The following is a 27,765-nucleotide window of genomic DNA, read 5'->3' as shown; positions in this document are numbered from 1 at the left end:
GCTCAGGGCTTATTATTGGCTTTGTGATCAGGCATTACTACTGGTGGATTCAGGGCTCAGGGGACCATATGAGGTGTCAGAGAATAAACCCAAGTCTCCACGCCTGCAAGGCAAATACTCTACCAGCTGTATTATCGCTCCAGACCCTCATTTCATCTCTTTAAATCACAGTTGGCTGTTGGACTGGAGAGATAGTATAGTTTGTTGAGAGCTTGCCTTGCATACAGTGGTCCTGGATTAGGTCTCCAAAATCTGAGATATAAGATAATTTGCCCAAGGGCAGCACCAGCACATAGTAAGTATTCAATAACAAGGTGAGATTATTATTGTGCTTTTAGTGAGATATAAGATATGTGCCTAATACAGTATCCTCACATAGTAAATCTTTATTTACTATTTGTTATTATTATTATTATTATTATTATTATTATTACTATTATTGTGTTCTTAGTATCTAGGACAGTCTCGGCAATCAACAAATGCATGCTGAGACAGGTAGAAGGACTAAAAATATCACTGTTTATTCATGGTTTCCCAATGAAAGTCTACTATACTAATTCCACTCCCACTTCAGGATGCAAATACCTTATGATCACTTGGGTCTGTCACTCAGCTATTTCTGAGCTATTTCCACCTCCTCTACACTTGAGGCAATTGTTTTTCTGCCCCCCCCCCCCATCTGCTGAAATGTAAAATTCTCACAATTATCTATTTGCACTTTTCATCACAATTGCATGTCTTTTTCTAGGTTCCTTTGTTCCAAACTGAATTTAACCCTCACTATGTTACTGATGTGAACATTTTGGACTACACATTTTTTACCTACTAGCGGTCTTCCATGACCTGCCCCTCCCAACACACGTAGGTGGTTTCTGCAGTTTCCTCATCATTTTGCCTTTATTGCCTTTGATTTCAGACAGTATACTGTGTGTAAATGAATGAGTACAGAAAGATCCAGACAGAGTAAAGCTTCAAAATTGTTTTTATGATAAAAATAAGGGAGAGAACTGGAAACAAGCTGCTTTTATCAAAAATAGAAAGCATGATGCCTCTTCCTGCTCACTGGTCACAGTCCTCTCTCTCAGAGGCAATGCCAATAAACTTGGCATGAGACTTGGCTATGGAGCCTTCCCAGAGAGAGCAGAGTGACTGGGAATAAAAAAGAAGGGGCCCTGTATATCTCTGAGGCTTGAAACACAATAAATACAAAATGCAGAAAAAGTTCCTCTAAAAAGATGCCTAAATTGGAAAGCACATTGCAGACTGGGAGGTCTCAGACTCTTTATTTATTTATTTATTTATTTATTTGTTTTGCTTGTTTAAACAACACATCCAGCACAAAATCCTTGGCAAGAGAGTGTTACAGCTAGGAGGAACTCCTTTTGACTGTGTTGCACATGTTTTGTTTGTTTTTGACCACAGCAGGTTGTGTTCAGGGCTTACTCCTGGCTCTGCATTCCTGGCATTGCTGAGGTAGGGGGTATGGGCATAATGTGGTCCTGGGAATCAAATCAGGGCCTGGGGTGTGCAAGGCAAAAACCTTATCTGCTGTACTATTTCTCTGATCCTTGGCACACATTTTAACTGTGTCATAAAATACAGCAGAGAAATGGGGATGATTATGTGAGTAAAGAGTAACTTAGATTACACACAGCTAGTTCCTTGCAATCTTTCTACTATAAATCTATTCTATTCTGTCCAGGAAAGCAGGCCTGGGGGGTTAGGATCCCACACCTCGCTGAAAGCCTGCTCATTCACCATTTTTTTTTTTGCCACATTTGGAGGCTAAGGGCTTCCTCCTGGCTCTATGTTCTGGAGCACTTCTGGCATGTTTCAGGGACCATAAATGGTGCCGGGAATAGAATCTGGTTTGGTATCTTCAATGCAAGTGCCTTAGCTGCTGTATTATTTCTCTGGCTCATAAGATATTACTTTAGAAGGACTGGCTCTATGGAAGATTCCTAAAACTCAGCCTCTTACATGTCCCCCACACCCATCAATGCTAGGTCTGCTTCCTTTTTAGGGCTTCAGAGTCCAAGAGATTTACACCAACCTTTGACAATTTCTAATCCTGTCTCTCCCTGCTTCGTCAGTGAGGCTCGTAGCAAGAACAGGGCAGCTTGACCTTCACTAGGAGCTAGCTGCTCCAGTGTGTGAGGTCGAAATAGACACACAAGTTTAAATCCTTACTGGCTTTTTCTTCATCCAACCCATCATGTGAAAGGGAAAGCTCGCGGAACAGTGACTAGTTACACTCCTTATAAGGAAAAAAGAGCTTCCTCTTTCCTGTACGGTACTGGTGTTTTTAGCTTCTCTATGTTTAAAGGACACAGTAAAAAAAATTCATAAAATAGAAGAGCCGATCTAGGATTCACACGCACGCACACTAGTCCCCAAGGGTGGGGGGCTGAAAAAGTAGGAGCCAAGGGAGAAGATTGCAGGGGGCAGGTAGAAGGAGGGCGAGCAAGCAAAGAATTTAAGGGATGAGTCATCAAAAAGAAGCTAGCAGGAGAGCGGAATTAGTCATCTGCGTCGAGAAAGAGGAGAGCATTCATTAGCCACAAAAGATGTCAATCATAGCAGCTCCACAAATGACCCGAGCGCATCTGAAGGGCCTCTCAAACCGGAAACGGGTGCTCGGAAGGCGGGCTAAATGCTTTGAAATCGGAAAAGAATGCGAGTCCGCCGTTGTCACGAGAGCCTGCTGTGGACCTTGCAGCCTTCTTAGCAAGATGGCGTTTGCTCTCAAGGTCACATGGCCACTTGAGCGGATTTAAAGAAGTAACCGACTAATCTGGACAGCTGCTATCAAATACGGATTTTCCTAAACAGCCTTGAAGCTAGTTTTTTTTCCTAATAAAACGCAGAAGTTAGAACATAAGTCTTTTTTTTTTTTTTAAAAAAAAAGAGTCATCAAAACAATATGTGAATGGGTGGAGTTTCTCATCAGACCCTTTTCTCTCTGAGAACGGGAAAGGCAGGGCGGGGCGAGGGGGAAAACCCAGGCAACTGGAAGGCTGCGGAGCTAGAAGGAAGCAGCTGAGGGTTCCACAGAAATCATCCCAGAGACCAGATTTTAGTTCATTTGAGGTGGTAGAAGAGATATGAGTTTGGGTCTAGAGAAGGAGCTGAAATGGGCGACGCATATGCTTTATATGCGGGAGGCTGAGGATCTGCCCGAGCACCACGTGGTTGTCTCAGCAAACCTAGGCATGATCCTGGAGCTTAGAACCTGGATTACGCTCTGTTCAGTCACACAAAGAAATGTGAATTTTGGAAACCCACTTGTCTTTATAGACTTTTGCCAGATTTTAAAAATTCACTACTTTCCGGGGCCAGAGCAATAGTATAGCAGGTAGGGCGTTAGCCTTGCACTTCAGCAGACCCGGGTCTGATCTCCAGCATCCCATTGCTGTCAAGAGTGATTCCTTAGCACAGAGCCAAGAGTAACCCTAGAGGATAGAAGGGGATAAGATAATTTCCTTTTTTTTTTTTTTATAAAAGATTTTCTTTTTTTAACTGAAAGCCAACTACAGACATGTTTATAATCACGGTGCTTAAACAAAGACTATTATTATAAGAAAAGAAATAAAAAATAAATCTTTGGTCCATTTTCCTATTTTTCTTCTTTCTCCTCTTCATTATCTTCTTCCTCTTCTTTCCATTCTTCTCTTTTCCTGTCTTCTTTTCACTTCTTTTCCTTCTTCCTATTTCTCTTCTTCCTCTTCCTCCCTTTTTTTCTTCCTCTTCTTCTTCCTCCTCCTCTTCTTTTTTTCCTTCCTTGGCCAGTTCAATAAGCTGTCTTCACTCCTGCCCCTCTGTATTGAAGGGACAAGTAAAGATCTGGGCATAAAAAGTTGTTAACCCAAACTGGAAGCATTCTAACCTAGTTGAATCTTAGGTATTTTTGTCATTTTCACACCCGAATTCACAATCCATTCTCTAAACAGAGAACTAAACTCAGAATTCATTTAATGCCAAAGAGCTTAAAAAGGCTTTACCCAAGCTTGGGACTCTTTTGAAATCTTTCAAGCGTCTCTGAGAAAGGAGATGGTGGCAGAGATGAACTTTTTGGGGGGGGCACACCCAGCAGCACTTAGGGGTTATTCCTGGCAGGCTTGGGGGACCATATGGGATGCCAGGGTTATAACCAGGTCTGTCCTGGATATGCTGTGTGCAAAGAAAATGCCCTACCGTAGCTATGCTATCGCTCCAGACCCTACATGAACCTTTTTGTGGACTCAGTATTATGCTCACTCTGGTTGTGCCATCCCAGTTAAAGACTGCCTCATTCACTTCTATTTGGTCCTGTGTTTTATGACTTTTTTACCCTGCTTCATCAGATCATCCACCTGAGGGGTTAGAAACATGGTGCCTCAACTCTTGGACTTTATTTTTTTAATATTATTATTATTATTTTTTTTGTTTTTTTTTTGGGCCACACCCGTTTGACACTCAGGGGTTACTCCTGGCTATGTGCTCAGAAATCGCCCCTGGCTTGGGGGGACCTTATGGGACGCCGGGGGATCGAACCGCGGTCCTTCCTTGGCTAGCGCTTGCAAGGCAGACACCTTACCTCCAGCGCCACCTACCCGGCCCCTTTAATATTATTTTTATTTGCGGCCAGAGCACAAGCTGTAGAGCATTTGCCTTGCACGTGCTAACCTAGGACAGACCACAGTTCGACCCCCCAGTGTTCCATATGGTCCCCCAAGCCAGGAGTGCTTTCTGTGGACATAGCCAGAAGTAACCCCTGTGTGTCACTGGGTATGCCCCAAAAAGCAAAGCAACATAATCTCTCTTCCCCCCTCCTCAACCACCTGTATTCAAGACAAGCATTCTACTTCTCTCACTCATTGACCTTGTCACCATAGTTGGCAGTGTAGTTATTTCTCTAACTGCACTCACGACTCTTTGTGGTGAGCTTCATATTGTGAGCTGCTTCTTCCAGCCCTCATCTCTATTGTCTCTGGGCATTATTACAATAGTGACTTTTATTTTTCTTAAAACCTATAGATGAATGAGACTATTTTGTATATATCTCTCTCTGACTTATTTCACTTAGCATAATAGATTCCATGTATATTCATGTATAGGAAAATTTCATGACTTTATCTCTCCTGATGGCTGCATAATATTCCATTGTGTATATGTACCACAGTTTCTTTTGCCATTCATCTGTTGAAGGGCATCTTGACTGTTTCCAGAGTCTGGCTATTGTAAATAGCACTGCCATGAAAATAGGTGTGAAGAAGGGATTTTTGAATTCTATTTTTGTGTTCCCAGGGTATATTCCTAGGAGTGGTATAGCTGGAGCATATGGGAGCTCAATTTCCAGTTTTGTGAGGAATCTCGGTATTGTTTTCCATGAGGGCTGGACTTGACGGCATTACTACCAGAAATAAATGAGAGTTTCTTTCTCTCCACATCACTGCCAGCACTGATTGTTCTTGTTCCTTTGTGATGTGTGCCAGTCTCTGTGGCGTGAGGATGGTACCTCATAGTTGTTTGATTTGCATCTTCTGATGATTAGTGATGTGGAACATTTTTTTCATGTGCCTTTTGACCATTTGTATTTCTTCTGTGAGGAAGTGTCTGTTTATTTCCTTCTCCCCATTTTTGATGGGATTAGATTTTTTTTTTTCTTGTTAAGTTCTATCCTTGTATATCTTTTGACATTAGGCCCCTTATCTGATGGGTACTGGGTAAATAGTTTCTCCCATTCGTGGGTGGCTTTTGTATCCTAGGCACTATTTTCTTTGAGGTTCAGAAGCTACTCAGTTTAATATAGTCCCATCTGTTTATCTCTGCTATACTTTGTTTGGAGAGTGGTTTTTTTTTTTCAGATCCACGCAGCAATAATATTTGAGAAGCAAAGGTCTCACAGTCCTGTTTTATCTTTGAGGCCAGTTTCTACCTTTCCAAACCCTTGTAAAAGGCTGTAGGAAGCATTATTTTAGCTTCAGGGTAATATATTTCTTTTCTTTTCTTTTTCTTTCTTTTTTTTATACCTGGTGATTATATGGTGGGGTGATTATCTGGCTTGGAGTCACTTGGCTACCATACTGAGGGACCCATGTGATGGCAGGATTATGAATTCGGGGCTTCAGGTATGTAAAAATCATGTGCCTCCAGCCCTCTGTTGAGCTCTCTCTCTGTCCCCTGGAACAGATTTCTTAGGGAGTATGGATTTAGTCTATATAGAGCAGTATAACTACATCAGAAGGCAATAACACTTCAAGCTGGATTCTTGGTTGAACCAGACCCTTGGTTACCCTTGGAGATTCAACACCTTTTTTTCTTGGTCAAACTTAAAAGAAATATATTGTACAATCTGTTACAGATGTTAAAGCATCATAAGAAGAATACTTGTGTAGGGGAGTATTTAGGGGCTCTGGCAAACAATCTTGAAGTGCTCATGAAGGAATAATATTCCCAGGACAACACTGGGTACAGGAGAAATTGGCCAACAGAGGGTAAGAATGGACAAGAGCACTTTTCCTTTTCACTGTCTTTTGTATTCTTCTGACCTTCAGGTACCTGTGAATGATAGTACAGCAGATAGGAAATTTGCCCTTGCGCACAGCTGACCACGTTTGATCCTGGTCATCCCATCTAGTCCTCCAGCAATGACAGGAATAATTCCTGAATATAGAACCAGGAGTTACTCCAGAGCACTGCTGGGTGTGGTCCTAAAACAAGACAAAACAAAACAAACCCACTTTTGAACGGTTGACTCTGTTTCTGGAAGGGAGATAGTCCCACTCCTTGATGGACTTTATATATGTACCCCGTTTTGCACGGTCCTTGAAACACAGGAAGGCTACCTAGGAGGCTGCAACAAAGGTGCTATGTACTGTCTCTGACAACCAGGTTGGCACCAAATCATAAACATGACTACAAAGAAAGAATGAGGGAATGTACCTAGAGAAATCCCTTGAACTAGTTCCCCCCTTCTTCCAATCTCCCCGCGTCGACTTGAAGACTAAGAAGCCTTTCAGATGTACTGTATTATCATTTTCTTTAAAAAACTTTTGAATCCTTATGCCAGAAGCCACTTCCAGCCTGAAGATTCCTAGGATTTAAATGTGCGCTTGAGTCTCTGCTTTTTTTTCCCAAGATAACCCAGGTTCAGATAAGGAAGAAAAAGAAACAGGATGATTTTTTTCCGAAGACTTTCCAGATATTCTTCATACTCCAAAAGAGTAGGATTTTTGTTTGTTCATTTGTTTTTGTTTTGGGGCAAAACCCGGCGGTGGCTCAGTGACTCTGGCTCTACATTGGAAGATGTTGAAGAACATTGAATGAACATTGAAATGATTGAACATTGAAGAACTCCTGGCAGGCTCAGGGGACCAGATGGAATGCCAGGGATTGAACCAGGATTAGCTGAATGCAAGGCAAATGTGCTACTAGCTGTACCTATCACAGTGACCCCCAGAAGAGTAGTTTTTCTTTAAGGAAATCAGATGAAGAAAAACAGACATGAGAACTAGGATGTTCTGTTTAAATGGCAGGACATCATCTGAAGGAGTTAAGGCTGGGAATGACCCTGTCTAAAGAATGTGGCTAATCTAGTGGAAGGGCAGCCTCGTTGTCTTATAGAAAAATAAAACTGCGGGGCCGGAGAGATAGCATTGGAGGTAAGGCGTTTGCCTTTCATGCAGGAGGTCATCGGTTCGAATCCCGGCGCCCCCCATATGGTCCCCCTGTGCCTGCCAGGAGCAATTTCTGAGCCTGGAGCCAGGAATAACCCCTGAGCACTGCCAGGTGTGACCCAAAAACCCAAAAAAAAAAAAAAATAAAACTGCTTCATGTACCAAAAATTTCCATATCTAATAACCTCTCCCAGAAATATTTTCTTTTGCAGCCACTTCTTTTTGGGAGGAGAAAGGTTAGAGGTGTTGGGCCACATCTAGCAATGCTCAGAGGCTATTCCTGACTGTGCTTGGGGACCAATATGTGGTGCTGGGCATTCATTCAATCAGGGGTGATGGCTACTGCAAAGCAAGTGCTTTACCTTCTCTACTTTCTCTCTGGTTGGTCTTTCAGCCATTTATTTTGGTTTTTTTGGGGTGGGGGGCACACCGGGTGATGCTCAGGGGTTACTCCTGGCTATGTGCTCAGAAGTCGCTCCTGGCTTGGGGGACCATATGAGACGCCAGGGTGATCGAACCGCGGTCCATCCTAGGCTAGCGCTGGCAAGGCAGACACCTTACCTCTAGCGCCACCGCGGTGGCCCCCTTTTAGCCATTTTTATCTTGTATCCATCCTAATTGTCTAGATATAAAAGGAACCTCTATAAAACCTTGATTCTCCATCTCACTACCTCTCTCTCGTGAAGGGACTTCAAGCTCTATTTGTGGGAGGAAGGATGCCACAACTGGAGGTCTTAGGGCTACTTTCAACCCAGAGCTCAATAGCTCATACCAGCAATGCTTGAAGACCATGTAGTATATACTATGAAGTCCCCAAGAGCAAGGATAATTTTACTTACCATTTTTTTTGTAACCAATACTGTGGATCATAATGAGCACTCAATAAATAACCAATCACTATCTTCTCATTTGTTATGGTGCTTACGTTTACAAAATGCTGGGCCTTGGACACAGCAGGGAAGTATTAATATTGGTCTTCAGGCTCTATCCCCCAGCACCATATGGCCTCCTGAACATCTCTGGGTGTGTTCCTAGTGTTGGCTTGGCAACAGCACTGCAGGGCCTGGAGCAGCAATATACCCTTGATCATAGCACTGATGCTCTAGTCAGATTGAATATCTCTCTGGAAGTGGTTCCCAGGCACCATGAATGCCACTTGGAATGTTCTCCCTCCCCTCCCAAAATTTTCAAAGTGCATAAAATTTCTCATGTAATTCTTACAACCCATTGAGTTAGGAGTCATCTTTCATACTTTATAGATGAAAAGGCTTAGAAGTTAACTTACCCTACAAAGAGGTAGAGATTAATCCCAACACAGGTTTTCTGAGCCTTAATTGGTTCTTTTAATTTCTATTTTGCCCTTTTCCTCCACTCACTCCCTTCCTTCTTTTCGTTTATATCTCTCCTTCTAACCCTACTTTCCCCCTCCCTTCTCTTCTTTTCATCCTTTACCTTCCCTCCTCCCTCCATTTTTCCATTTCTTTGCTTCCCTCACTTCATTCCCTTCCTCTCTCCCTTCATCCTTCTCTTCCCCACTTCCCTCTCTCCCTTCTCTTCCTCCCTTCCCTTTCCTGCCACATTCCTCTCTCCCCCTCTTTCCTCTTTCTTTCCTCTCTCCTTTATCTTCCTACTCCCTCTCTCCATTCCCTTTAATATTCCCTCCTTCCTTCCATCTTTTCTTCTCCCCATCCTTCCCTTCCTTTTTTCTCCCTTCATAAAATTACCCCACGTGCTGTATTTCCAACCCTGGGTGAACAAGTCTGAAGCAGGGTTGTTACATGAAACAATCGAAACAAGGCTGAGGATGAAACATGTATAGTCTGGCAATCTTTTACCTCATATTGCGTGCTAGCTGCCTGCCAGAACTGTCATTTTTATTGAGTACAGAGAACACCCCCCAGGTGGAGTAGTATGGACAGATAGCTCAGACCATCTTGAGGCAGTACATCCAGGTTTGCATGTAAGACAATCTCTGTTTCAGGTAAAACCCAAGTTAAAACAGACACAAAAATAACAGGAATGATCTTTGTTTTGGGTGGAACCCAAGTTGTAAACCCACAATTCCCACTTTTGTGTTTACTGAAAAGCATAAAATATGAGATTAAACCAGAATAAACCGTGTTCCTAAGTTCTAGAATTTTAGAACACAGGGAGTTTGGGTGAGAACTCTCATATAGAAACTATAAAAGTGACTGTTATTTTGCATAGGCATGGTAAAAGCTGGGAAAATAAGAGGGAAAAATGTAGCAGCATGTAAAGTGGTGAGGAAATTTTAAGCCAGTTACTGTTGTAGCTAATTCCTTGGAATCACTGCTAGTGAGGGTAGACTTTGCTATAAAAGCATCATAGGTTAGATTGTGCATACATTATTCTCAAACAATTAGTGCTTTTCATTATCCTTGTCTTATACATATCACAAACTTTTTCATAGACTTTCCTGAACATAAACATTAGGATCATTCTGCAGATATACTTAATTTTAAATTAAGTTCCTAAACATTCTTACATGAGCACTGTAATATGAATCTAGAGAATCCAAGTTCCTTTTCATAAACTTCTCAAAACAAAATCATAAGGACATTTCTGCAGATATATACAGTTTGAAAATAAGTTTGCTAAAACATTCTTATAATGAGCAGTGTAATGAGTCTGTAGTATCCAAGTTCCTTTTTTCATAGACTTCCGTGAACAAAGACATTAGACCATTTTAGACATAGTTTGAGAATAAGTTGCTAAAAATATACACAATCATCAGAACAATTGGGAAACATTCACTAGGATAGCCAAGAATCATTAAAAAATCTAATAAACATTGTGCATTTCCCCCAAAACTGTGCAAACTGATATTAATCCTCTAGAGTTAGATACACAATTATCTGTTTGCAGTGGGTCATAGAACAAAAACAGTAGCTATTAAGACTTATACAGGTAGAAACACACAGTTTAACTAGCAATATAATGGCCAATGTAAATAGGGTCAAGAAATCAACCTAGAAGAAAGTTAATTTTTTGGAGGTTATCCAGGTGCACAAAGTTCTGAAAGCAGCTTCTTGTCAGTTGGGGTTCAGTTGGGCTTGGATTCTCTATCTTAACCTTCTGTGGTAGGCTACTGAATTTTCCTGGGAAGAAATGCTTTTGGTCCCAGGAGAGGAATCTGGGGGAGGAGACACATTCATCTTCCTGCTGATGGTCCCCCTTCAATGGGGCTGTCTATTTGGCTTCCACCCCATCAGTGACCTCAGTAAGCTGCTGTAAGTTGGGGGACAGAGGTTCTCGCATAAAGCACCCGCGGTAGAAGAAAGGAGGGTGTCAGTGTCTGGGACACTGTCCAGAGTCGTCATCAGCTCTCTCTCTTTCACTCCCTGCTTCTGCCCCATCTGAGGGCGCCTCTGCCACTATGGGTGGTGATGCAGCTGAGAGAAGTCAAGGAGATGCACTGGCAGAGCCTATGTCTATTGTAGAATAGGGTATACCTTTCACTGGCACACTCTCAGGTCTGGATACATTTTCACAGATTTTGTACCCCTCTCTCACATCTAACTTCACAGTCCCCCCATCTCCAATGCTATACAGAAACTTTCTGGGATTGTTTCTCTAAATAACTGTCCAGTGAACAAATACATCATCTTTGGTATAATTTCTGTTGACAAATCCATAACCATTCTGGACATTTAACCATTTGATAATGCCCAGGATACAGATAGCCAGCACTGACTTGTCCACCTGACTCTGGGCTTCGAATATGGGGTATCTCTGATTGAGCCCACTTTTAGACTCTGCAGAGGTGTAGCTGGCTCATTATCCTTGGGAGATGAAGGTCTCTCTGGTTTAGTGCCAGTAGTGAATGATAAATTATCAGCCCTGGGAAAACCTTTAGATTGAGAACTTATCACCAATGAGAAAACATCTCTCCCCTCTTGGGGCATGTGCAAGAGAGAATCTTTTGAGCCTGGCACACAGGAGTCTCAAACTCATGTCCCGTGGGCCGCAAACGGCCCTCCATACAACATTTTGTGGCCCTGCCCTAGAGAAATCTTTTTTTTTGTTTTGTTTTAGTTGTTTGGGTCACACACCCCAATGTTCAAGGCTTACTACTGACTTTGCACTCAAGGATCACCCTGACTTTGCCTCCTGTGGCCCGCAGGTAAATTGAGTTTAAGACCCCTGGTAGAGCAAGAAATGTAGGTAAATTAGACCAGAGCAGCATGAAGCCATTCAGAAATGGGGGCCATGTGCACTGATATTCTGGTGAAGAGCACTGCACACTCAGTTAATTTGAAGGGGGCCGTCATGGATAATCCAATAGAGTGTCAAATAACTCACTGTTGTTGGGGGATCTTCTCAGGTACCTGGGTTCCCTGTTCAGCCAACTACTGTAAAATCACTCATGCACCATATCTCCAACCCTGGGTGAATGGGTCTGAAGCAGGTTTGCCATATGAAATAATCCAAACCAGGTTGAGGGTGAAACACACGTAGTCTGGCAATCTTCTACCTCATATTGCGCAATAGTTGCCTTCTAGAACAGTCATTTTTATTGAGTACAGAGACCACCCCTGGGTGGGGGGGGAGTATGGACAGAATAAGGACAGGTAGCTCAGGCTATCCTGAGACACTACCACCCAGGTTTGGATGTAAGATAATCTATGTTTTGGGTAAAACCCAAGTAGTAAATAAACAAATACAAAGAAATCAAATCCAAACCCAAAACCAAAATCAAACCAAGTTGTAAATAAACAAATACAAAGAAATCAAACCCAAAACCAAAACCCAAAATCAACCCCCCAAACCCAAACCAACTTGGTTTGGGTTAACCAACACACTTCCTTCCCCCCTTCCCTTCCCCTGTCACTCTACTCCTTTTCCCTCCCCTTACTTCCCTACCTTTCCTTTCTCTTCTCTTCCTTCATTCCTTCTTCCCTCCCTTTTTTCCATTTCCTTCTTTACTTCTTCCTTTACCTTCTCTTCCCTCCTTTCCCTTTCCTTCCTGCCTGCCTGCCTGCCTTCCTTCCTCCTTCTTTCCCTTCTCTTCTCTCCCTCCTTTCACCATCTTTCCCTTATGTTTCTTTCCTTTCTTTTCCTTTCCCCTTTCCTTTCCTTTCCCCTTTCCTTTCCTTTCTCCTTTCCTTTCCTTTCCTTTCCTTTCCTTTCCCTTTCCTTTCCCTTTTCCTTTCCTTTCCCTTTCCTTCTTCCTTTCCTTTCCTTTCCTTTCCTTTCCTTTCCTTTCCTTTCCTTTCCTTTCCTTTCCTTTCCTTTCCTTTCTCCTATCCTTTCCTTTCTCCTTTCCTTTCCTTTCCTTTCCTTTTCTTTCTTTTCCTTCTCTTTCTTTTCCTCCTTCCCTTCCCTTCCCTCCACCCTTCCCTCTCTCTCTCCCTCCCTTACTTTCTTCTTTCCTTCCTTCCTGTCTGGGTTGGTCTTATGCATGGCCTTATCTATTTGTTCTATCTCTCCAGTCTGTTATTCAACTTTCTAATTATTCTTCCCACCCTTCCCTTCCTGTTGTTGCTATTGCAATGATCTGTGGTAGCAGAGTTTTGATGAGTGCTAGGGTGCACTTGCTTCGGTGCTCAAACAGTTACGTGCTTGCTGAAGTCAGATGCCTTTTAGTTGTAAGCACACTATATTGCTTGGTTGCAATAAACCAGAGATTGCACATTTCGTTGTGATACATGGATCTTAAATAGCAGTGCATCAAAGATTATATTCAATATGTGTGGTGGTGCTGGGACCAGACTTGTGGCCCTCATGCTGCCAGACAAGCTGCTTTACAAATTATCCTCATTTCCCTTGCCTTTCTACACCTGAATCTTTGACTGAAAATTCACTCATGGATTTTGAATGCCTGAGACTCATCACAGGGCCTGGGGGAAAAGCAGGAGAGTAAAATATCAAACTCATTTTATTTCTACCTACCGTTTAGCCACTCTTGTTGCCCTTGTTTTCAATAGGATTTCAGAAATTATTTTGTTTAAGAATGTTCTGGTGTGTGATGTTCTTTCTAATTTAGAAAAGAAAAGGTGTTGGAAGGGCTTGAGCAATAGCACAGCAGATAGGGCATTTGCCTTGCACACAGCCAAACACCCAGGTTCGATTTCTGGCATCCCATGGTTCCAGTGCCTGACAGGAGTAATTTGTAAACATAGACCTAGGAGTAAACCCTGACCACCGGTGTGGCCCCAAAACAAAACAAGCAGAAAGTATGGAAGTCATATTCACAGCTGGTGGACTAATGGATCTTTGTTAGCCTGGAGGGAGGTGCCTGGACTGTACAATAATTTAATTAACAACTTGGATCTGGACAATAATGGTTTGCTTATCAAATCTGCAAATGACATGGAACTAGTTTCAGGAAAATCCCAAGAGGTCATGAGGAGCCAGAAAAAAAGGAAATACAAAGTTTCATAGTCAAGTTCATAAAAAAAATACAAGAGCAAAGCAGAAGATGTGTGACTTACCAACAATCTGTGCGAAAAATTTAAAGTGTTTGAGTTTCTTGGAAGCTCAGTGTTTTTGACATTAGTTGCCTGAAATACTAATAAATTTGGGGTGAGAATTCAGACCATTACTGTTGTGCTTTCTTTGCTCATTAGATTGCAGTGGATGATTGCTTTAGGCCTTGGACACCACAGATGAACTGGAAAATTAGTAAAGTGGGACATGCACAAGAAATATACCAGGATTGTGAGAGCACTAAAAATAACATATATGAACCACAGACGCTGTTGTTGTTGTTTTTTTCACAGAAGCTGTTTAACCTAGAGAATGGAGTTCACATTCAGCTTTCAAATTTGAAAGGTCATTAATGGAAAAGGAGTTCACCTTCTTTGTATCATCAGGACCAAAGGGTGAGTGCTAGGGGAAAATAAGTTTTGATTCAACTGATAGTTGACTCAAATGATAGTTTGAGGTCCTGAAGGGGTAGAACAGCGGTATGTCACTTGCTTTGCGTGTGACATATTGTCCCCTGCACCGCCAGGAGTGATTCCTGAATTCAGAGCCAGAAGTAACCCCTGAACATTGCTGGTGTGGCCCAAAAACCAAATAAATAAAAATGTTTTAGAAATAAAATAAAATATAATGGTTTGAGATGACTAGATACTATGCAGTGGTTTGCTTTGAAAGGATGAGATTTCTCATCTCTGAAGTAATTTAAGCAAAGGCAAGACAAATATTTGACAAAGGGGTGCAGATGAAATTAAGTATCAGACTCTAAGAAAAGAAAATAACCAATCATATGGGCCACATCATTAATTAATTGTAATCGGGATTCAAAGTTCCAAAATTTGAGTAAGGGGTGGAGAAGAAAATAAATATAGGGGGGCCGGAGTGATAGTACAGCCTTGCAAGCAGCTGATCCAGGATGGATCTGGGTTTGATCCCTTCGTCCCGTATGGTCCCCAGTGAGGATTGATTTCTGAGTGCATAGCCAGGAGAAACCCTGAGCATCAACGGGTGTGCCCCCTCAAAAAATAAAAACATTAGGGACTGGAGAGTTAGCATGGAGGTAGAGCATTTGCCTTGCATGCAGAAGGACTGTAGTTTGAATCTCGGCATCCCATATGATCCCCCGTGCCTGCCAGGAGCGATTTCTGAGCATACAGCCAGGAGTAACCCCTGAGCGCTGCTGGGTGTGACCCAAAAACATATATATATATTATAAATATATAATAAAAAAAGTTGTAGGGCTGGAGATATAATACAGGCGTCAAGGTGCTTGCCTGGAATGCTTCCAATCATGGTTCAATCCCCTGCACTACATATGATACTCTTAGCCCACTAGGAGTGACCCTCGAAGCACAGATCCAGGAATAAGCCCTGAGCACTACTGAGTGTGACCAAAAACAAAAAAAAAGAAAATAGTTTGTAGGATTCAGAGTGTTACTTCTTCAATAATTATTTTTTTCTTTATTTTCTATAATAGTTTGTCTTATCCTCCACCCCACTCCAGAAAACATTTTTCAATGATCTGAAACCTGCCGTTTAAGCATCCTAGAGTTTCAGTGACCCTAGAGGACATCTGGTATAGTCCTTAATCAAATAATATTATATGCATTGTCCTTATATCATCCACTTGGAGGAGTTGTCTGGCCTTCTGGAGCAGTCCCATTATAATCTCAGAGAATACTACTAGTCAGTAGAAAGTTCTTCCTGGTCTGGGGAGGTGACTCAGTTAGTTAAGCAAATTACTTGTATGTGCGATACCCTAGGATTTTTTACTGGTAAGGGGGAAAGAGAGAAAGAGAGGACATTGCTATTAAAATTTGGATAATGGATTTTTCTCCTCTGTTTTTAGAACCATAGGTAATATTTGTTCTTATATTATTCATTTTTGTGGGATTGGGCCTCAAACCCAGGGCCTTATACTTGCAAAATGTGTGTTGTACCTCTTGGCTTTATTTCTAGCCCTGGGAATAAATTTTACTTTTTTTATATAGGAATAACACTAAGCTATACTAGAGATGTTGGTGGAGTTACTTTCAAATGGGTCTGATGGTGCTTGGGAGACATGTGTAGAGATTGAATTTGGGGCCTCACACGTGCTTAGTCCATCTCCAGTCTCCTAGGAATATATTTTATTATTCATTTTTTTTATTTTGGTCCACAACCAGAAGTGCTCAGCGATTACTTCTGATGAGAGTCTGTGGACCAGTGATGCCAGATTAAACTCCAGCTTCCTGAATAGAATGCATGTGTTCAGCCCACTGAGCTGATTTTTGGACCCTTGGCAATAAATTTTTAAAACGACTTCAAGAGGCTGCAGTTGTGAACTGAAACTTTTGCCTATCATTTATTATAAAGAAAAAAAAAAGAAAAAAATCATTTTTCCTTATTTTGAGCCAAAATTTTCCTTGTTATGATTTCCATATTCTATATTTGGGGAGATCATGCAGTTCTTTGGGATTCAAATCCAGGGCTCCTATACAAAAAAGCATTCTTTCTACGCCTTTGAGCTTTATTTCCCTGACCTGAGTACACACTTTTGTTTTTATTTACCTTGATGTGTATTAATCACAACTGAACAGAGGGCATCAGGTGTGATCTGACAAGTGCAGAGTAGGACAAGATGATCACCTCTTTCATTCTGGATATTTTACTCACCAAATACAGCCCAAAGCCACACTATACTACCTTTTTTGGTTTTTGCGCCACAAGATTTATTCCTGGCTCTGCTCAAGGATCACTTCCAGGGGCCGGAGAGATAGCATGGAGGTAAGGCATTTGCCTTTCATGCAGAAGGTCGGTGGTTTGAATCCAGGCATTCCATATGGTCCCCTGTGCCTGCCAGGAGCGATTTCTGAGCATTGAGCCAGGAGTAACCCCTGAGCACTGCCGGGTGTGACCCAAAACCAAAAAAAAAAAAAAGGATCACTTCCAGTGTTGCTAAGGAACATGTGGGGTTCTGGGGATGGAACCTGGGTCAGTAAGTGTCTTACGCACTCTACTATTTCTCTGCGCCCTACAATACCTTTATTTTTTTTTAATAGCAGTCAAGCCATGCTTTTCAACTCCCAGCCCATAATGACATTTCATTTATACTAAGCTCCATCTCTCACATCCTACACTTGTACATTTTGGATTTCAAATAAGTGACTTTACAGTTGTCCCTGTTAATTTTCATTTTGCTATATTGAGGACCATCAACCTCTTGACATTTTTTATAATTCTTATTCTGCTATTTCACATTTTGGCTCTTCACTTGTGTGTAATTTAAGTTTGATCCAGTGACATTAAAATAGAACCCCTTTGTGTATAGCTTTCAAAAGGTTGAGAATCTACCTAGAGTTCTTTCTAATACCCCCACATTTCCCATATTAGACCAAGAGTACCAAGAAAGAATGTTTTGTTGAACTCTAGATACATATTTTATGGAAAATTGGGCCACAACAATTATTCTCAGGGATTACTCCTGACTCTATGGTCAGGGATCTCTCTTGGAGCTGATCATTCTGAGAAATTATATGTAGTGCCAGAGATTGAACAGGGGTCAGTGGCATGCAGAGCAAGGGCCTTAACCTCTGTACTATTTTGGGGGGCACCCATTTGATGCTCAGGGGTTACTCCTGGCTATGCACTCAGAAATCGCCCCTGGCTTGGGTGGTACCATATGGGATGCAGGGGGATAGAACTGCGGTCCATTCTAGGCTAGCACTTGCAAGGCAGACACCTTATCTCTAGCGCCACCTCTCCTGCCCCTCTGGACTATTTTTTAAATTTAATTTTATTGAAACACTTGTGATCTACAGAGTTCTCAGAGTTGGATTTCAGATATACATTGAGTCAGGGCCATTCACACCACCAGTGTCAACCTCTCTCCACCAATGAACCCAGAGTGCATCCTATACTACCACCCTTTGCCTCCTAACCTGCCAGTATAACAGACTCATTTAAGTTTAGATTATTAAAGTTTAGGTCTCTTGATTCTACTGTTGTTGACTGTGGCTTGGATATTTAGTTCTGCCCTTATTTTCCCCTACAAATGCATCTGAGACCATCTAGCCCCCAATATTTTTATTCCTTTATTCTTAGTTTTATAGAAAATGCAGAAATATGTGGTAAAACAAAGTAATCTGTGTCCGAAGGTTCTATGAAAAAGGCTGACCTCCCTATTTAAAAAATAGAAAGAAAGGAAGAAAGGAAGGAAGGAAGAAGAAAGAAAGAAAGAAAGAAAGAAAGAAGAAAGAAAGAAAGAAAGAAGAAAGAAAAGAAAGAAAGAAAGAAATAAGAAAGAAAGAAAGAAAGAAAGAAAGAAAGAAGAAAGAAGGAAGGAAGGAAGGAAGGAAGGAAGGAAGGAAGGAAGGAAGGAAGGAAGGAAGGAAGGAAGGAAGGAAGGAAGGAAGGAAGGAAGGAAGGAAGGAAGGAAGGAAGGAAGGAGGAAGGAAGGACAGAAGGATGGAAGGAAGGAAGGAAGGAAGAAAAAAGAAAGCAAAGAAAGAAAGAAGAAAGAAAGAAAGAAAGATAAGAAAGAAAGAAAAAAAAAGAAAAGAAAGAAAGGACAGAAAGAAAGAAAGAAAGAAAGAAAGAAAGAAAAGAAAAAAGGGTATGTGTGACAGTTTGTTGTTGTTTTGCATAGACAAGCAAAAGATGGGGAAAATAGAAAGGAAAAACCTTTGGCCTAAAAACAGGGACACTCTTCCCATGAAGCATCCTGTTATAAGACCAACGCAGACTCCAGGCATACTAAGTTGTCTAACCCCAAAGTCTTTGTGGTCCCAGTAAAAGTTCTTCTCAGTAACGGTTTTCACAGTCAGGTTTCTGCAGTTAGAGAATCTGCTTTTTGTACAGATTCTATGTCAAAGTCAGAGTGACATGGAGCATCTTCTGGTTTCATCTCACTGTTAGGTGGCAATGCAAGGAACCCTGTCCCGAAAGCAAATTGTTATTGTTACCAAATCGTCAAGGTGTCATATGAACCCACTCTGGAGCAAGTCTGTGCCAGGGCAGCATTGGGGCCTTCCCTGGTAGAATCCGATTTCTAGTACTGGTGCAGAAAACCATGGTGGCTCCATAGATGGGATCCAAGGTTCAGTGGTGAATGGCCAATGTCCGATCTTCTGTAGCCTAAGTCAAATAACTATGACAAATGTTCAGGGAATAAGGCCCCACTGCAAAATAAAATTTATGTGTTTCTATCCCTATTAGATAATAATTTGTAAGATTTCCCCATTTTAATGTGCCTATGCTAAAAGGAACAATGCCACATGGTACTACTGATGCATATGAGGGTAAAAATAACAAGCTAGACAATCCTAATAATCTGGTTCTAACATGAACTCGGAGCACTAGAGAAATTTATTTACTAGATTTCCTACTAAATAGATCCCAAAACAGGAATGGGGAAACTGTTGCTACATAAGAAGATAGATCATAAGAGTTATACCTATTAAGGAAATACATCTAAAAAATATTCGAAGGAGATATACATGTCCTGTTTAAGTTTTTTGAAATAGTCGGGGGTGGGGGATAAAATCCAGAGCACAGCTTCAGCCTGTGACATGGTCTTGTGGAGTCTGAAAAATGGTTCCAATCAGTCATATATCAGGAAATGTTCTCTATATGGGGACTTCTCAGAAACTGAATCTGGTAGTGAGCAACAGTCCCACAGTCAAGGGAGGTGGAGAAAAGGGGCCACTGAGAGCAAGTAAGCAGCAGCAATGGTGGTAGCATCCTCTTGGGCTGTACTATCTCTTTATCCCCTAGATATACTTTTAAGTATAGCATTTACCTTACCATTCTCATCAAACTATCAAAAGAAGAGCTGATGAAAATTTATTTGCTTTTCTGGAATTCATGTAGTGGCTGAGTGATCTTTGATTCCTTTTGCAAGGGCTTGTGAACCACTAAAGTCTATTTTTTAGCCACACACAGCATTGCCCAGGGTTTACTCCTGGCTCTGTACTCAGGAATTATGCCTGGTAGTGCTCAGGTGATGCAGGTTGCTGGAGATTGCATCTGAGCAGGAGATCGCACCTGGGTCAGCTGCATGAAAGACCATGTGCAAGGACATGTGCAGGGCAGGCAAGCACCCTAGCTGCTTCACCCCTTGCTCTAGTATCTTTCCCTTAATCAACAATCTATATTATATTAACATTTAAATACATCAATATTACTATTGATGCATAGTTTGTATAATTTATCTCTTCCTATCTGTAAGATGGTAGAGCCATTCTTTCTCATCTTTAAATTGTAGTGTAAATTTCCTTCATGCTTCATTTTTTTTTTCATTTTCTTGATAGAGGGGGTTTGGCCACACTGATTTAAAGAAGGGATTTGGGTAATCTCAAATCTTACTCCTGACTCTGTGCTCAAGGATCACTTCTGGTATTGCTCAGCTGACCATATGTTGTGTCAAGGATCAAACCCAGTTCATCTGCATGCCAAGCACTCTGTTGTATTTCGTCACTCTTTATGGGGTTTAAAAGCCATCACCGCTTGTTCTCCAATTTTATCTACAAGCCTTCCAAGCGCCCTAGGATGTAACTGAGTCAGACTATGAAATGGAGTTATTCAGTTGTAGATAAGGATTTTGTATTATACAAATTATAGGGTTCTCTCTGGGGCTACATTTTTCCTTTCTACTTTGAATATTCTTCGTGCAGAAGAGAAGGAGCAAAAGAAAAGTTGAGGAAGTCCTACTTTCTCGCAGTCAAACCAAAGAAATTTTCCATCACTCATCCAACAGTGCCCAGACTCTTTTACTTGCTAAAAGGTACGTGTCTACAATCCATCTTTTTAATCTGACTTCCTACCATTGAACTTGAACCCTCTACTTCAGGTCAGTTCTATTATTGCTCTTCAAGCAAGTTTATCTGTACTTCAGTTGAGGCCTTCCTTCCAATTTAGAAAGTCCTCCCACCCACCTTCACAAATCCTATAATACTCTTTCACACATTCTTTAATCTCTTTAGTCTTTCCCACATATTTGATGTCAAATAGTAGATTATGCCTTTAATTCATTTTATCATAGTCTACTTTTTTCCTGCATTCTTGACAATATATATCTCAAAGGAAATGTCTTCTTTTGGTGAGGGGATATATAACCATATCCTGTCTCTGTGATCAGGGTTAAGTACTGATGGGGCCCAAAGGGTCCTGAGAATTGAATTCAGGTTAGCCCTGTGAAAGCAAATGCTCTACCCACTGTACTATTTCTCAACCTGAAAATATCTTCTATCCCTCATTGTATATAAACTAAAGGCCAGACCTGCAGTTCTGATGAACATATTTTCTTTCTAAGGAGATTTCCAAGCAACCAACTTTTGACTCTTACCACCTCCCCAAGTTCAGATCACACCATAACACTATCCAGTTTCCCCAAAGAATTAAAATAGAAACCATATAAATCTAGGGATGTGGGCTGTACATAGTCTAAGGAGAAACTTTTTTGGTTTGGTTTGAGGGGTCACATCTGAAGGTGCTAAGAAGTGCTTCAGGAACCATTCATGGTGTTATGGATCAAACTGAGGCCAGTAGCATGCAAAGCAAGTACATTAACCTTTGTACTATCTGTCCAGCCCCTAAGGAATAATGATTTATTTTTGGGGGTTCATACCTGGCAGTGCTCAGGGCTTACTTCTGGCTTTACATTCAAGTATTATTCCAGATAGGCTCAGGGGATTGACTATACAGGGTGCAGATGATCAAGCCCATGTCAGCTGCTTGCAAGGCAAGTTCCCTACCTTATGAACTCCAACCCTGATTTTTCCCAAATGTCTCTTTCTAATAAATTGACCATTATATTTCCAAAATTCTAAACTGGTTATCATACCATAGAATGATGTTTCTTAATAAGAGTTTATAAAATATAAAAAAGAAAGATGTTTCTCTAGACTTCTGCTTGAAACAAACATCGGTAATCTGCTGGCCTTAAATCAAGGACAAAGGAAAAATAATTTTTAATGAGAGTTAACTTTTATTTTTATTGTTGTGGAGGCCACTCTTGGGATCCATCAAAGCCATACCTGAAGTACTTGGCAAACTTTGAGGTGACAGGCATTAAACCCAGGGTTTCTACCATTTGAGCCACTTTCCTGAGTCAAGAATCACTCTTTTTGTTTGTTTTGATCACTACACTTGGTAGTGATCAGGGTACCATATGTGGTATATGTGATAAAATCTGGGTTGGCCACATGCAAGGCAAACACCTTACCTATTATACTATCTCTACATTCCCAGTAATCATTCTTGCAATGGGTACTAGAGTTCACATGTACTCTAATATCTCTTCAAACAAGGATTTGGATTTGCAGTAAGCAATAGGGCCAAGAATTCACAAACCACCAGTGTATAGTATAGACCAGGGATCCCCAAACTACAGCCTGTGGGCCACAAGCGACCCACCAAGGACAATTATCCAGCCCACTGGTGTTTTTGTTGCCACTGCATGTCCTACTTAGCAGCTGACTCATCCCAGAACCACAGTGCATATATGTTGGCGTGAGCCATAATCTCCAACTCCCTCCCTTCTCTGTCTCTCAACTCCTCTCAGTCTCAGGCAGGGGTCCTCAAACTATAGCCTTCCAAAAGCAGAACCATAGTTCCCATTGAAATAGTGGTAAGTTTGTTGATTTAACTTTACTTGTTCTTCATTTTAAGTGTTGTATTTGCTCCAGTGCTTTATTTTACTTCAAAATAAGATATGTGTGGTGTACTCAAGAACTTGTTCATATAACAATATATATCTATAACCTGGCCCTCTAACTGTCTGAGGAACAGTGAACTGGCCCCCTGTTTTAAAAAGTTTAAGGACCTCTGGTATAGACTGTCAATCAGATAGAAATCCTGTCTTGTAGGTCTACTCTTTAACCAGAAAGTTCAAAGTTGTGAAGACAAAGTGAAATCACTCACTGATGAAATATAAATAAGATTGGGGCTGAATTAGCTAGAGTATCTCGAGTTCTTAGAGAGGAGGCAAAAGACAATCTTCACCAAATAGAAATATTTTTCATTTGGAGATATACATACATTGCTAATGCTGAGGTCCAGTTTGGTAATATTTGTAATAGAGTAACCAAAGGATTATAAAACTAAACTCTAAATGGGGCAAAAAAAATCAATAAGCCCAAGTGCTTCAAGAAGATGGAAGGGGCTGGGGAGATAGTGCTGCAGCTAAATCACTAGCCTTGCCAACCAGCCAACCTTGGTTTGATCCCTGGAATTAGATATGGTACCCTTAACACTTGTCAGGAATAATCTCTGAGCACAGATCCAAGAGTAAGACCTCCAGGTGTGGTACCCAAAACCCCTCCCACAAAGATGAAGCCCCAGTACTTCCTTTAGCAGTCACTTGTCCCATTTCGCAACTTTATACAGAATTCCTATACGCCACAATACTCACTTATTTATAATAATATTTCCCCTGTGTCTAACTTCATCTCCCTTTGTTCCCCATCTCAGGTTAAATAGAGAGTAGCTCATCAGTCTGTTGTTACTCAGGAGTTAAAATGTTGAATCAAGATTGAGGTCAGGACAACAGTACAGTAGGGCGCTTACCTTGCATGTGGCCAACCAGGGTTCTATCCCCAGACTCCCATATGTTCCCCAGTGCACCACCAGGAGTGATTCCTGAGTGCAGATCCAGGAGTAATTCATGAGTATTTCTGGGAATGGCCCAAATAAACCAAAAAAATAAGTTGTTATATAGTTGTACCACAATTATTGAATGTTTTCTCATCAACCTTTCCCTTCAAAAGTTAAAATCCCACTCTTCTGGTTCTTTGTTTATGCTTTACTCCAAACTCTCTTCAGCTTTTCTACATATGCATGCATGATGTGTTAGCTAAGGGTATATTAGTATATACATTAGTATATCCAAAAGCCTAACAATGCTGGACATAGGAGAAAAGGTTAAAGACCAGGGGAAAACTTATTAACTACAGGACTGCTACTCTAGGCTTGTTTTATATAATTTGGGGGGTTGGGTCACAACCAGCAGTGCTTATGGATCACTCCTGGTGCGACTTAGGATCATATGTGGTACCAGGAATCAAATCTGGGTCATCTGCATCCAAGGCAAATGCCTGACTATCTTTTTTAGCCCACAGTTTACATAATTTTTATCTTCTCTTTTTGTACTGTTGGAGATGAACCCATGTGACACTACCACATATTAGGCAAGTGCTCTATGAAAGAACACAGCCCGGGTCTCTAGGTTTTCTATGAATATTAACTGTGATGGGATTGCATGGCTCATTTCCTCATTAATTTTGCAGTTATTTTATTTTATTTTGGTTTTTGAGTCACACCCGGTGGCGCTCAGGGGTTATTCCTGGTTCTGCGCTCAGAAATCGCTCCTGGCAGGCACAGGGGACCATATGGGATACTGGGATTTGAACCACTGTCCATCCTGGATCGGCTGCAAGGCAGATGCCCTACCGCTCGCTGTGCTATCTCTCCGGCCCCATGCGGTTATTTTAAATTCAAAATGCAGACCCAGCAGCTTAAAGATATATTTCGGTTATGTGCCAGTAACAATTAACTTTAGAAAGAATTAAGAGAACCATGCCCATAAATGTAGTCGCCATATTCAAATTGGGCTAGCTCCATAGACTCACTCTTTTCTCAATGTAAGCTAAGTTGTGAAAGATCGTGGGTACACCAACTCACATAGCACAAAGCTGGCCATCTCAGAAGAGGGAGGGCCAGGTCCCCACCCTGTTGCAGCCATGTTGGCTGCCTCCACCACAATTTTCTCAATGGCCCTGCCTTATTATCCTTCTATGAATCCCTTTGGGGACAGCAAAATGATCAAACTTTAGATTTGGTTTTTTTGGAAAGAGTGGGAGGGACCCTCCTCCCCTCCCTCATCTTCCTTCTTCCAGGAGGCTTGGTGCTGTAACTACACCTCTAAAAACCTCAGCATCAGTAATAGTGCTTTGAATTTTTGGAAAACTTCAATTGTTTGATGCTGTTATTCCTATAAGAATATACAAATTAAACAGAAAGGACAGCTAGCAACAAGAGCTCACTAAACCTTTTGCCATTGCATTAATGGCTTCATTGGAGATACAATAATTTTCACAAATGTGCTTGCTACTGTACTTTTTTCTTTCTTTTTCAAAACTTTCTTCTCTTCAATTTTCTTTTTATATTTTCTTTCTATTTCTTTTCTTTTTTGGAGGGGCATCACATCCGGCAGTGCTCAGGGGTAACTCCTGGCTCTACACTCAGAAATCGCCCCTGGCAGGTTCGGGGGACCATACGGGATGCTGGAATTTGAACCACTGACCTTCTGCATCCAAGGCAAGCACCTTATCTCCATGCTATTTCTCCGGCCCCTTCTTTCTATTTATTTCAATAACTTTGCTTTCACTTATCTGGAAAAAGGTATTATAGTAAACTATATGGTGGATTATTTTAAAATAAAGTAGAAAAGTATGAAGAAATAGAAGGAAGTAAGAAAACCAATTCTGGGATCAGAGCAATAGTACAGAGGGTAGGGCATTTGCTTTGCACATGACTGAGCTGGGTTCAATCCCCAGCATCCCATATGATCCTCTGAGCCTGTCAGGAGTGATTTCTGAGCTCAGATTCAGGAGTAACCCCTGGGAGCAGCCATACATGGCCCATAAACCAAAAAGAATAGAAAACCAAATCTATCTAGGTACTCACACCCTCCTGTGGGGATCATGATCTTTTGTCAAGTCTCTCATTCTCTGTCTTAGTTTTGGGACCACACCTTTCCTTGCTCAGGGATTACTCCTGATTGTGCTTAAGTGTCATTTGGGGATATAAGGGACCATATACAGTGCCAGGGATTAAACCCAGATTGGCCTGTGCGAGGCATGCATCTTGCTTGCTGTACTATTGCCATGGTCTTTCCCATCTGTCTTATTCCCAGGTACCATGTTATTTTTAGTTCTCAGTCTGAGGCTTTGGACTGATAGAGGTTGTTTGTAACCTCTGAAAATCATATCATGTTAGTTCATCTTTCTCACTTTCTCAGGGTCACTTTGTTTTGCTGTTATTTTTTTGGGGGGGCTTTTGTCATATTTTTATTTTTGGTTCTGCAATCAGGGATCTGCACTCAGAGGTCACTCTTGGTGGTGCCCGGTGACATATGGAATGTTGGGATCAAACCTCAGTCTGTTGTCATACACAGAAGCTTCTCAACACTCACTGGCTGAAGTATACTTTCTACCATGACTCTGTCTGGTTCCTTGTGCAAAACTGCAAGCTGAGACCTCACAGAATTACCCCCACAAATTGGTACCTGAACAGGGACTTGAACCTTGGAAGCTCAGAAAAGAGATTGTGAGGTTTGATATTGTGAAAGGACAGAAAGCTGTAAAAGCTTTTAGCATAACTGGGCCAGAGGGAATACCAGTGCAAAGCAGCTGCTATGCTCTTATCATATACCTGTAAAATCACTTTATTTTTTCCTTTCACCTTTTCTGAATTGATTAGCACAAGTACCCTTAATTACATCGTCCTGACCCTAAGGTGATTTATGTTAAACTCTGGCTTATAAAAGTGGCAGGAATGGCAACAGAAAAAAAAGAAGCTCGGCTGGCTGAGTAAGATCCAAGAAGCTGCTCAGCACCCCCTGGCCGAAGTACAATTTCTAGCGAAAGTGTAGTAAACCAAACTCTGATTTCTCGTAGAAACTGCAAGCTGATACCTCAAGGTTCTCAGTCTGAGGTTTTGGACCACTCTATGTTGTCACCTCTGAAAATCATCTTGTGTTAGTTCATCTTCCTCATTCCTCATTTTCAAAGGGTCATTTTGTTTTGTTGTTTTAGGGGGATTTGGGGGATCAAATCTGGGTCAGCTGCATGCAAAGCAAGCACTTTACCCACTGTACTGTCATTCCTATATCTCTCAGGGTCACTTTGAAGAATGCAGTTCCTGATTTCTGAAGTGTCAGCAAGTCCACCCACTTGTCACACCTAATGAGCAGGCTTCTATTTCAGCCCTTCAAGTTATTGAGAACTTGAAGTTATAAAATCCCACACTGCTAACCCAGGGTTCCTTTGAATCTGACCTCAGGAATGGCTATGGAGTAAGTTATTTATCAAATTCTGAAGAGCAATTGTTTCCAGTTCCCATTGACTTCCTGTTCTAAGTTACGCAATAGAGAGCAAGTATCTCTGGGGAAGGAGAGGACTCCTGACTCTCTCAAAGCCACATATCTGAAGCTGTACTGGATTCTGACACAAGAAAGAATTCAGCATGGTAGAGGTCAAACATACCCCAGCCCCCAATACAGGATGAGGGCAAGATGGTAAGATACTACTAGTAGCAATGGGAGGTGGCAGCAGCAACATTGGTGGGTTGGTGGCGGGAAGGCAGCAGAGGCCCCAGAAGTGATGGTGGGAGATGGCAGCAGTGGTTGTGCAGTGGCAGCAGAAAAAGTTTTGTCTCGCCTGTTCATTAGGTCCATGGTGCTGAGAAACTTCAGTTGCATGAACCCAGAACATTATGGGTAGGAGTGGGGTTGGGGTGGAGGCAGCAACCGGATTCAGACTGGAGACTGTGTGCCTGCCTGCATCTATGTGAGCTAGCAGAGGGCTTGCAGCGTACCTCTGACAGCACAGACATATCATTCTAAAGGCGGCAGAGGCAAAAAGAGACAGGGTTCCTAAGTTCCTAAACCCCCTAATCCAACTCT

General features: G+C 41.6%; 1 pseudogene; it reads right to left on the bottom strand.

The window, feature by feature from the left end:
- Positions 1-10,597: 10,597 nt before the first annotated feature.
- On the bottom strand, positions 10,598-27,537 carry LOC125998868 (Y-box-binding protein 2-like; annotated as a pseudogene).
- Positions 27,538-27,765: the final 228 nt, after the last annotated feature.

Source organism: Suncus etruscus, chromosome X (assembly GCF_024139225.1).
Source record: "Suncus etruscus isolate mSunEtr1 chromosome X, mSunEtr1.pri.cur, whole genome shotgun sequence".
NCBI lineage: Eukaryota > Metazoa > Chordata > Mammalia > Eulipotyphla > Soricidae > Suncus > Suncus etruscus.
The sequence above is the reverse complement of the archived record's forward strand: the minus strand, read 5'-3'. Positions and strand labels throughout refer to the sequence as shown.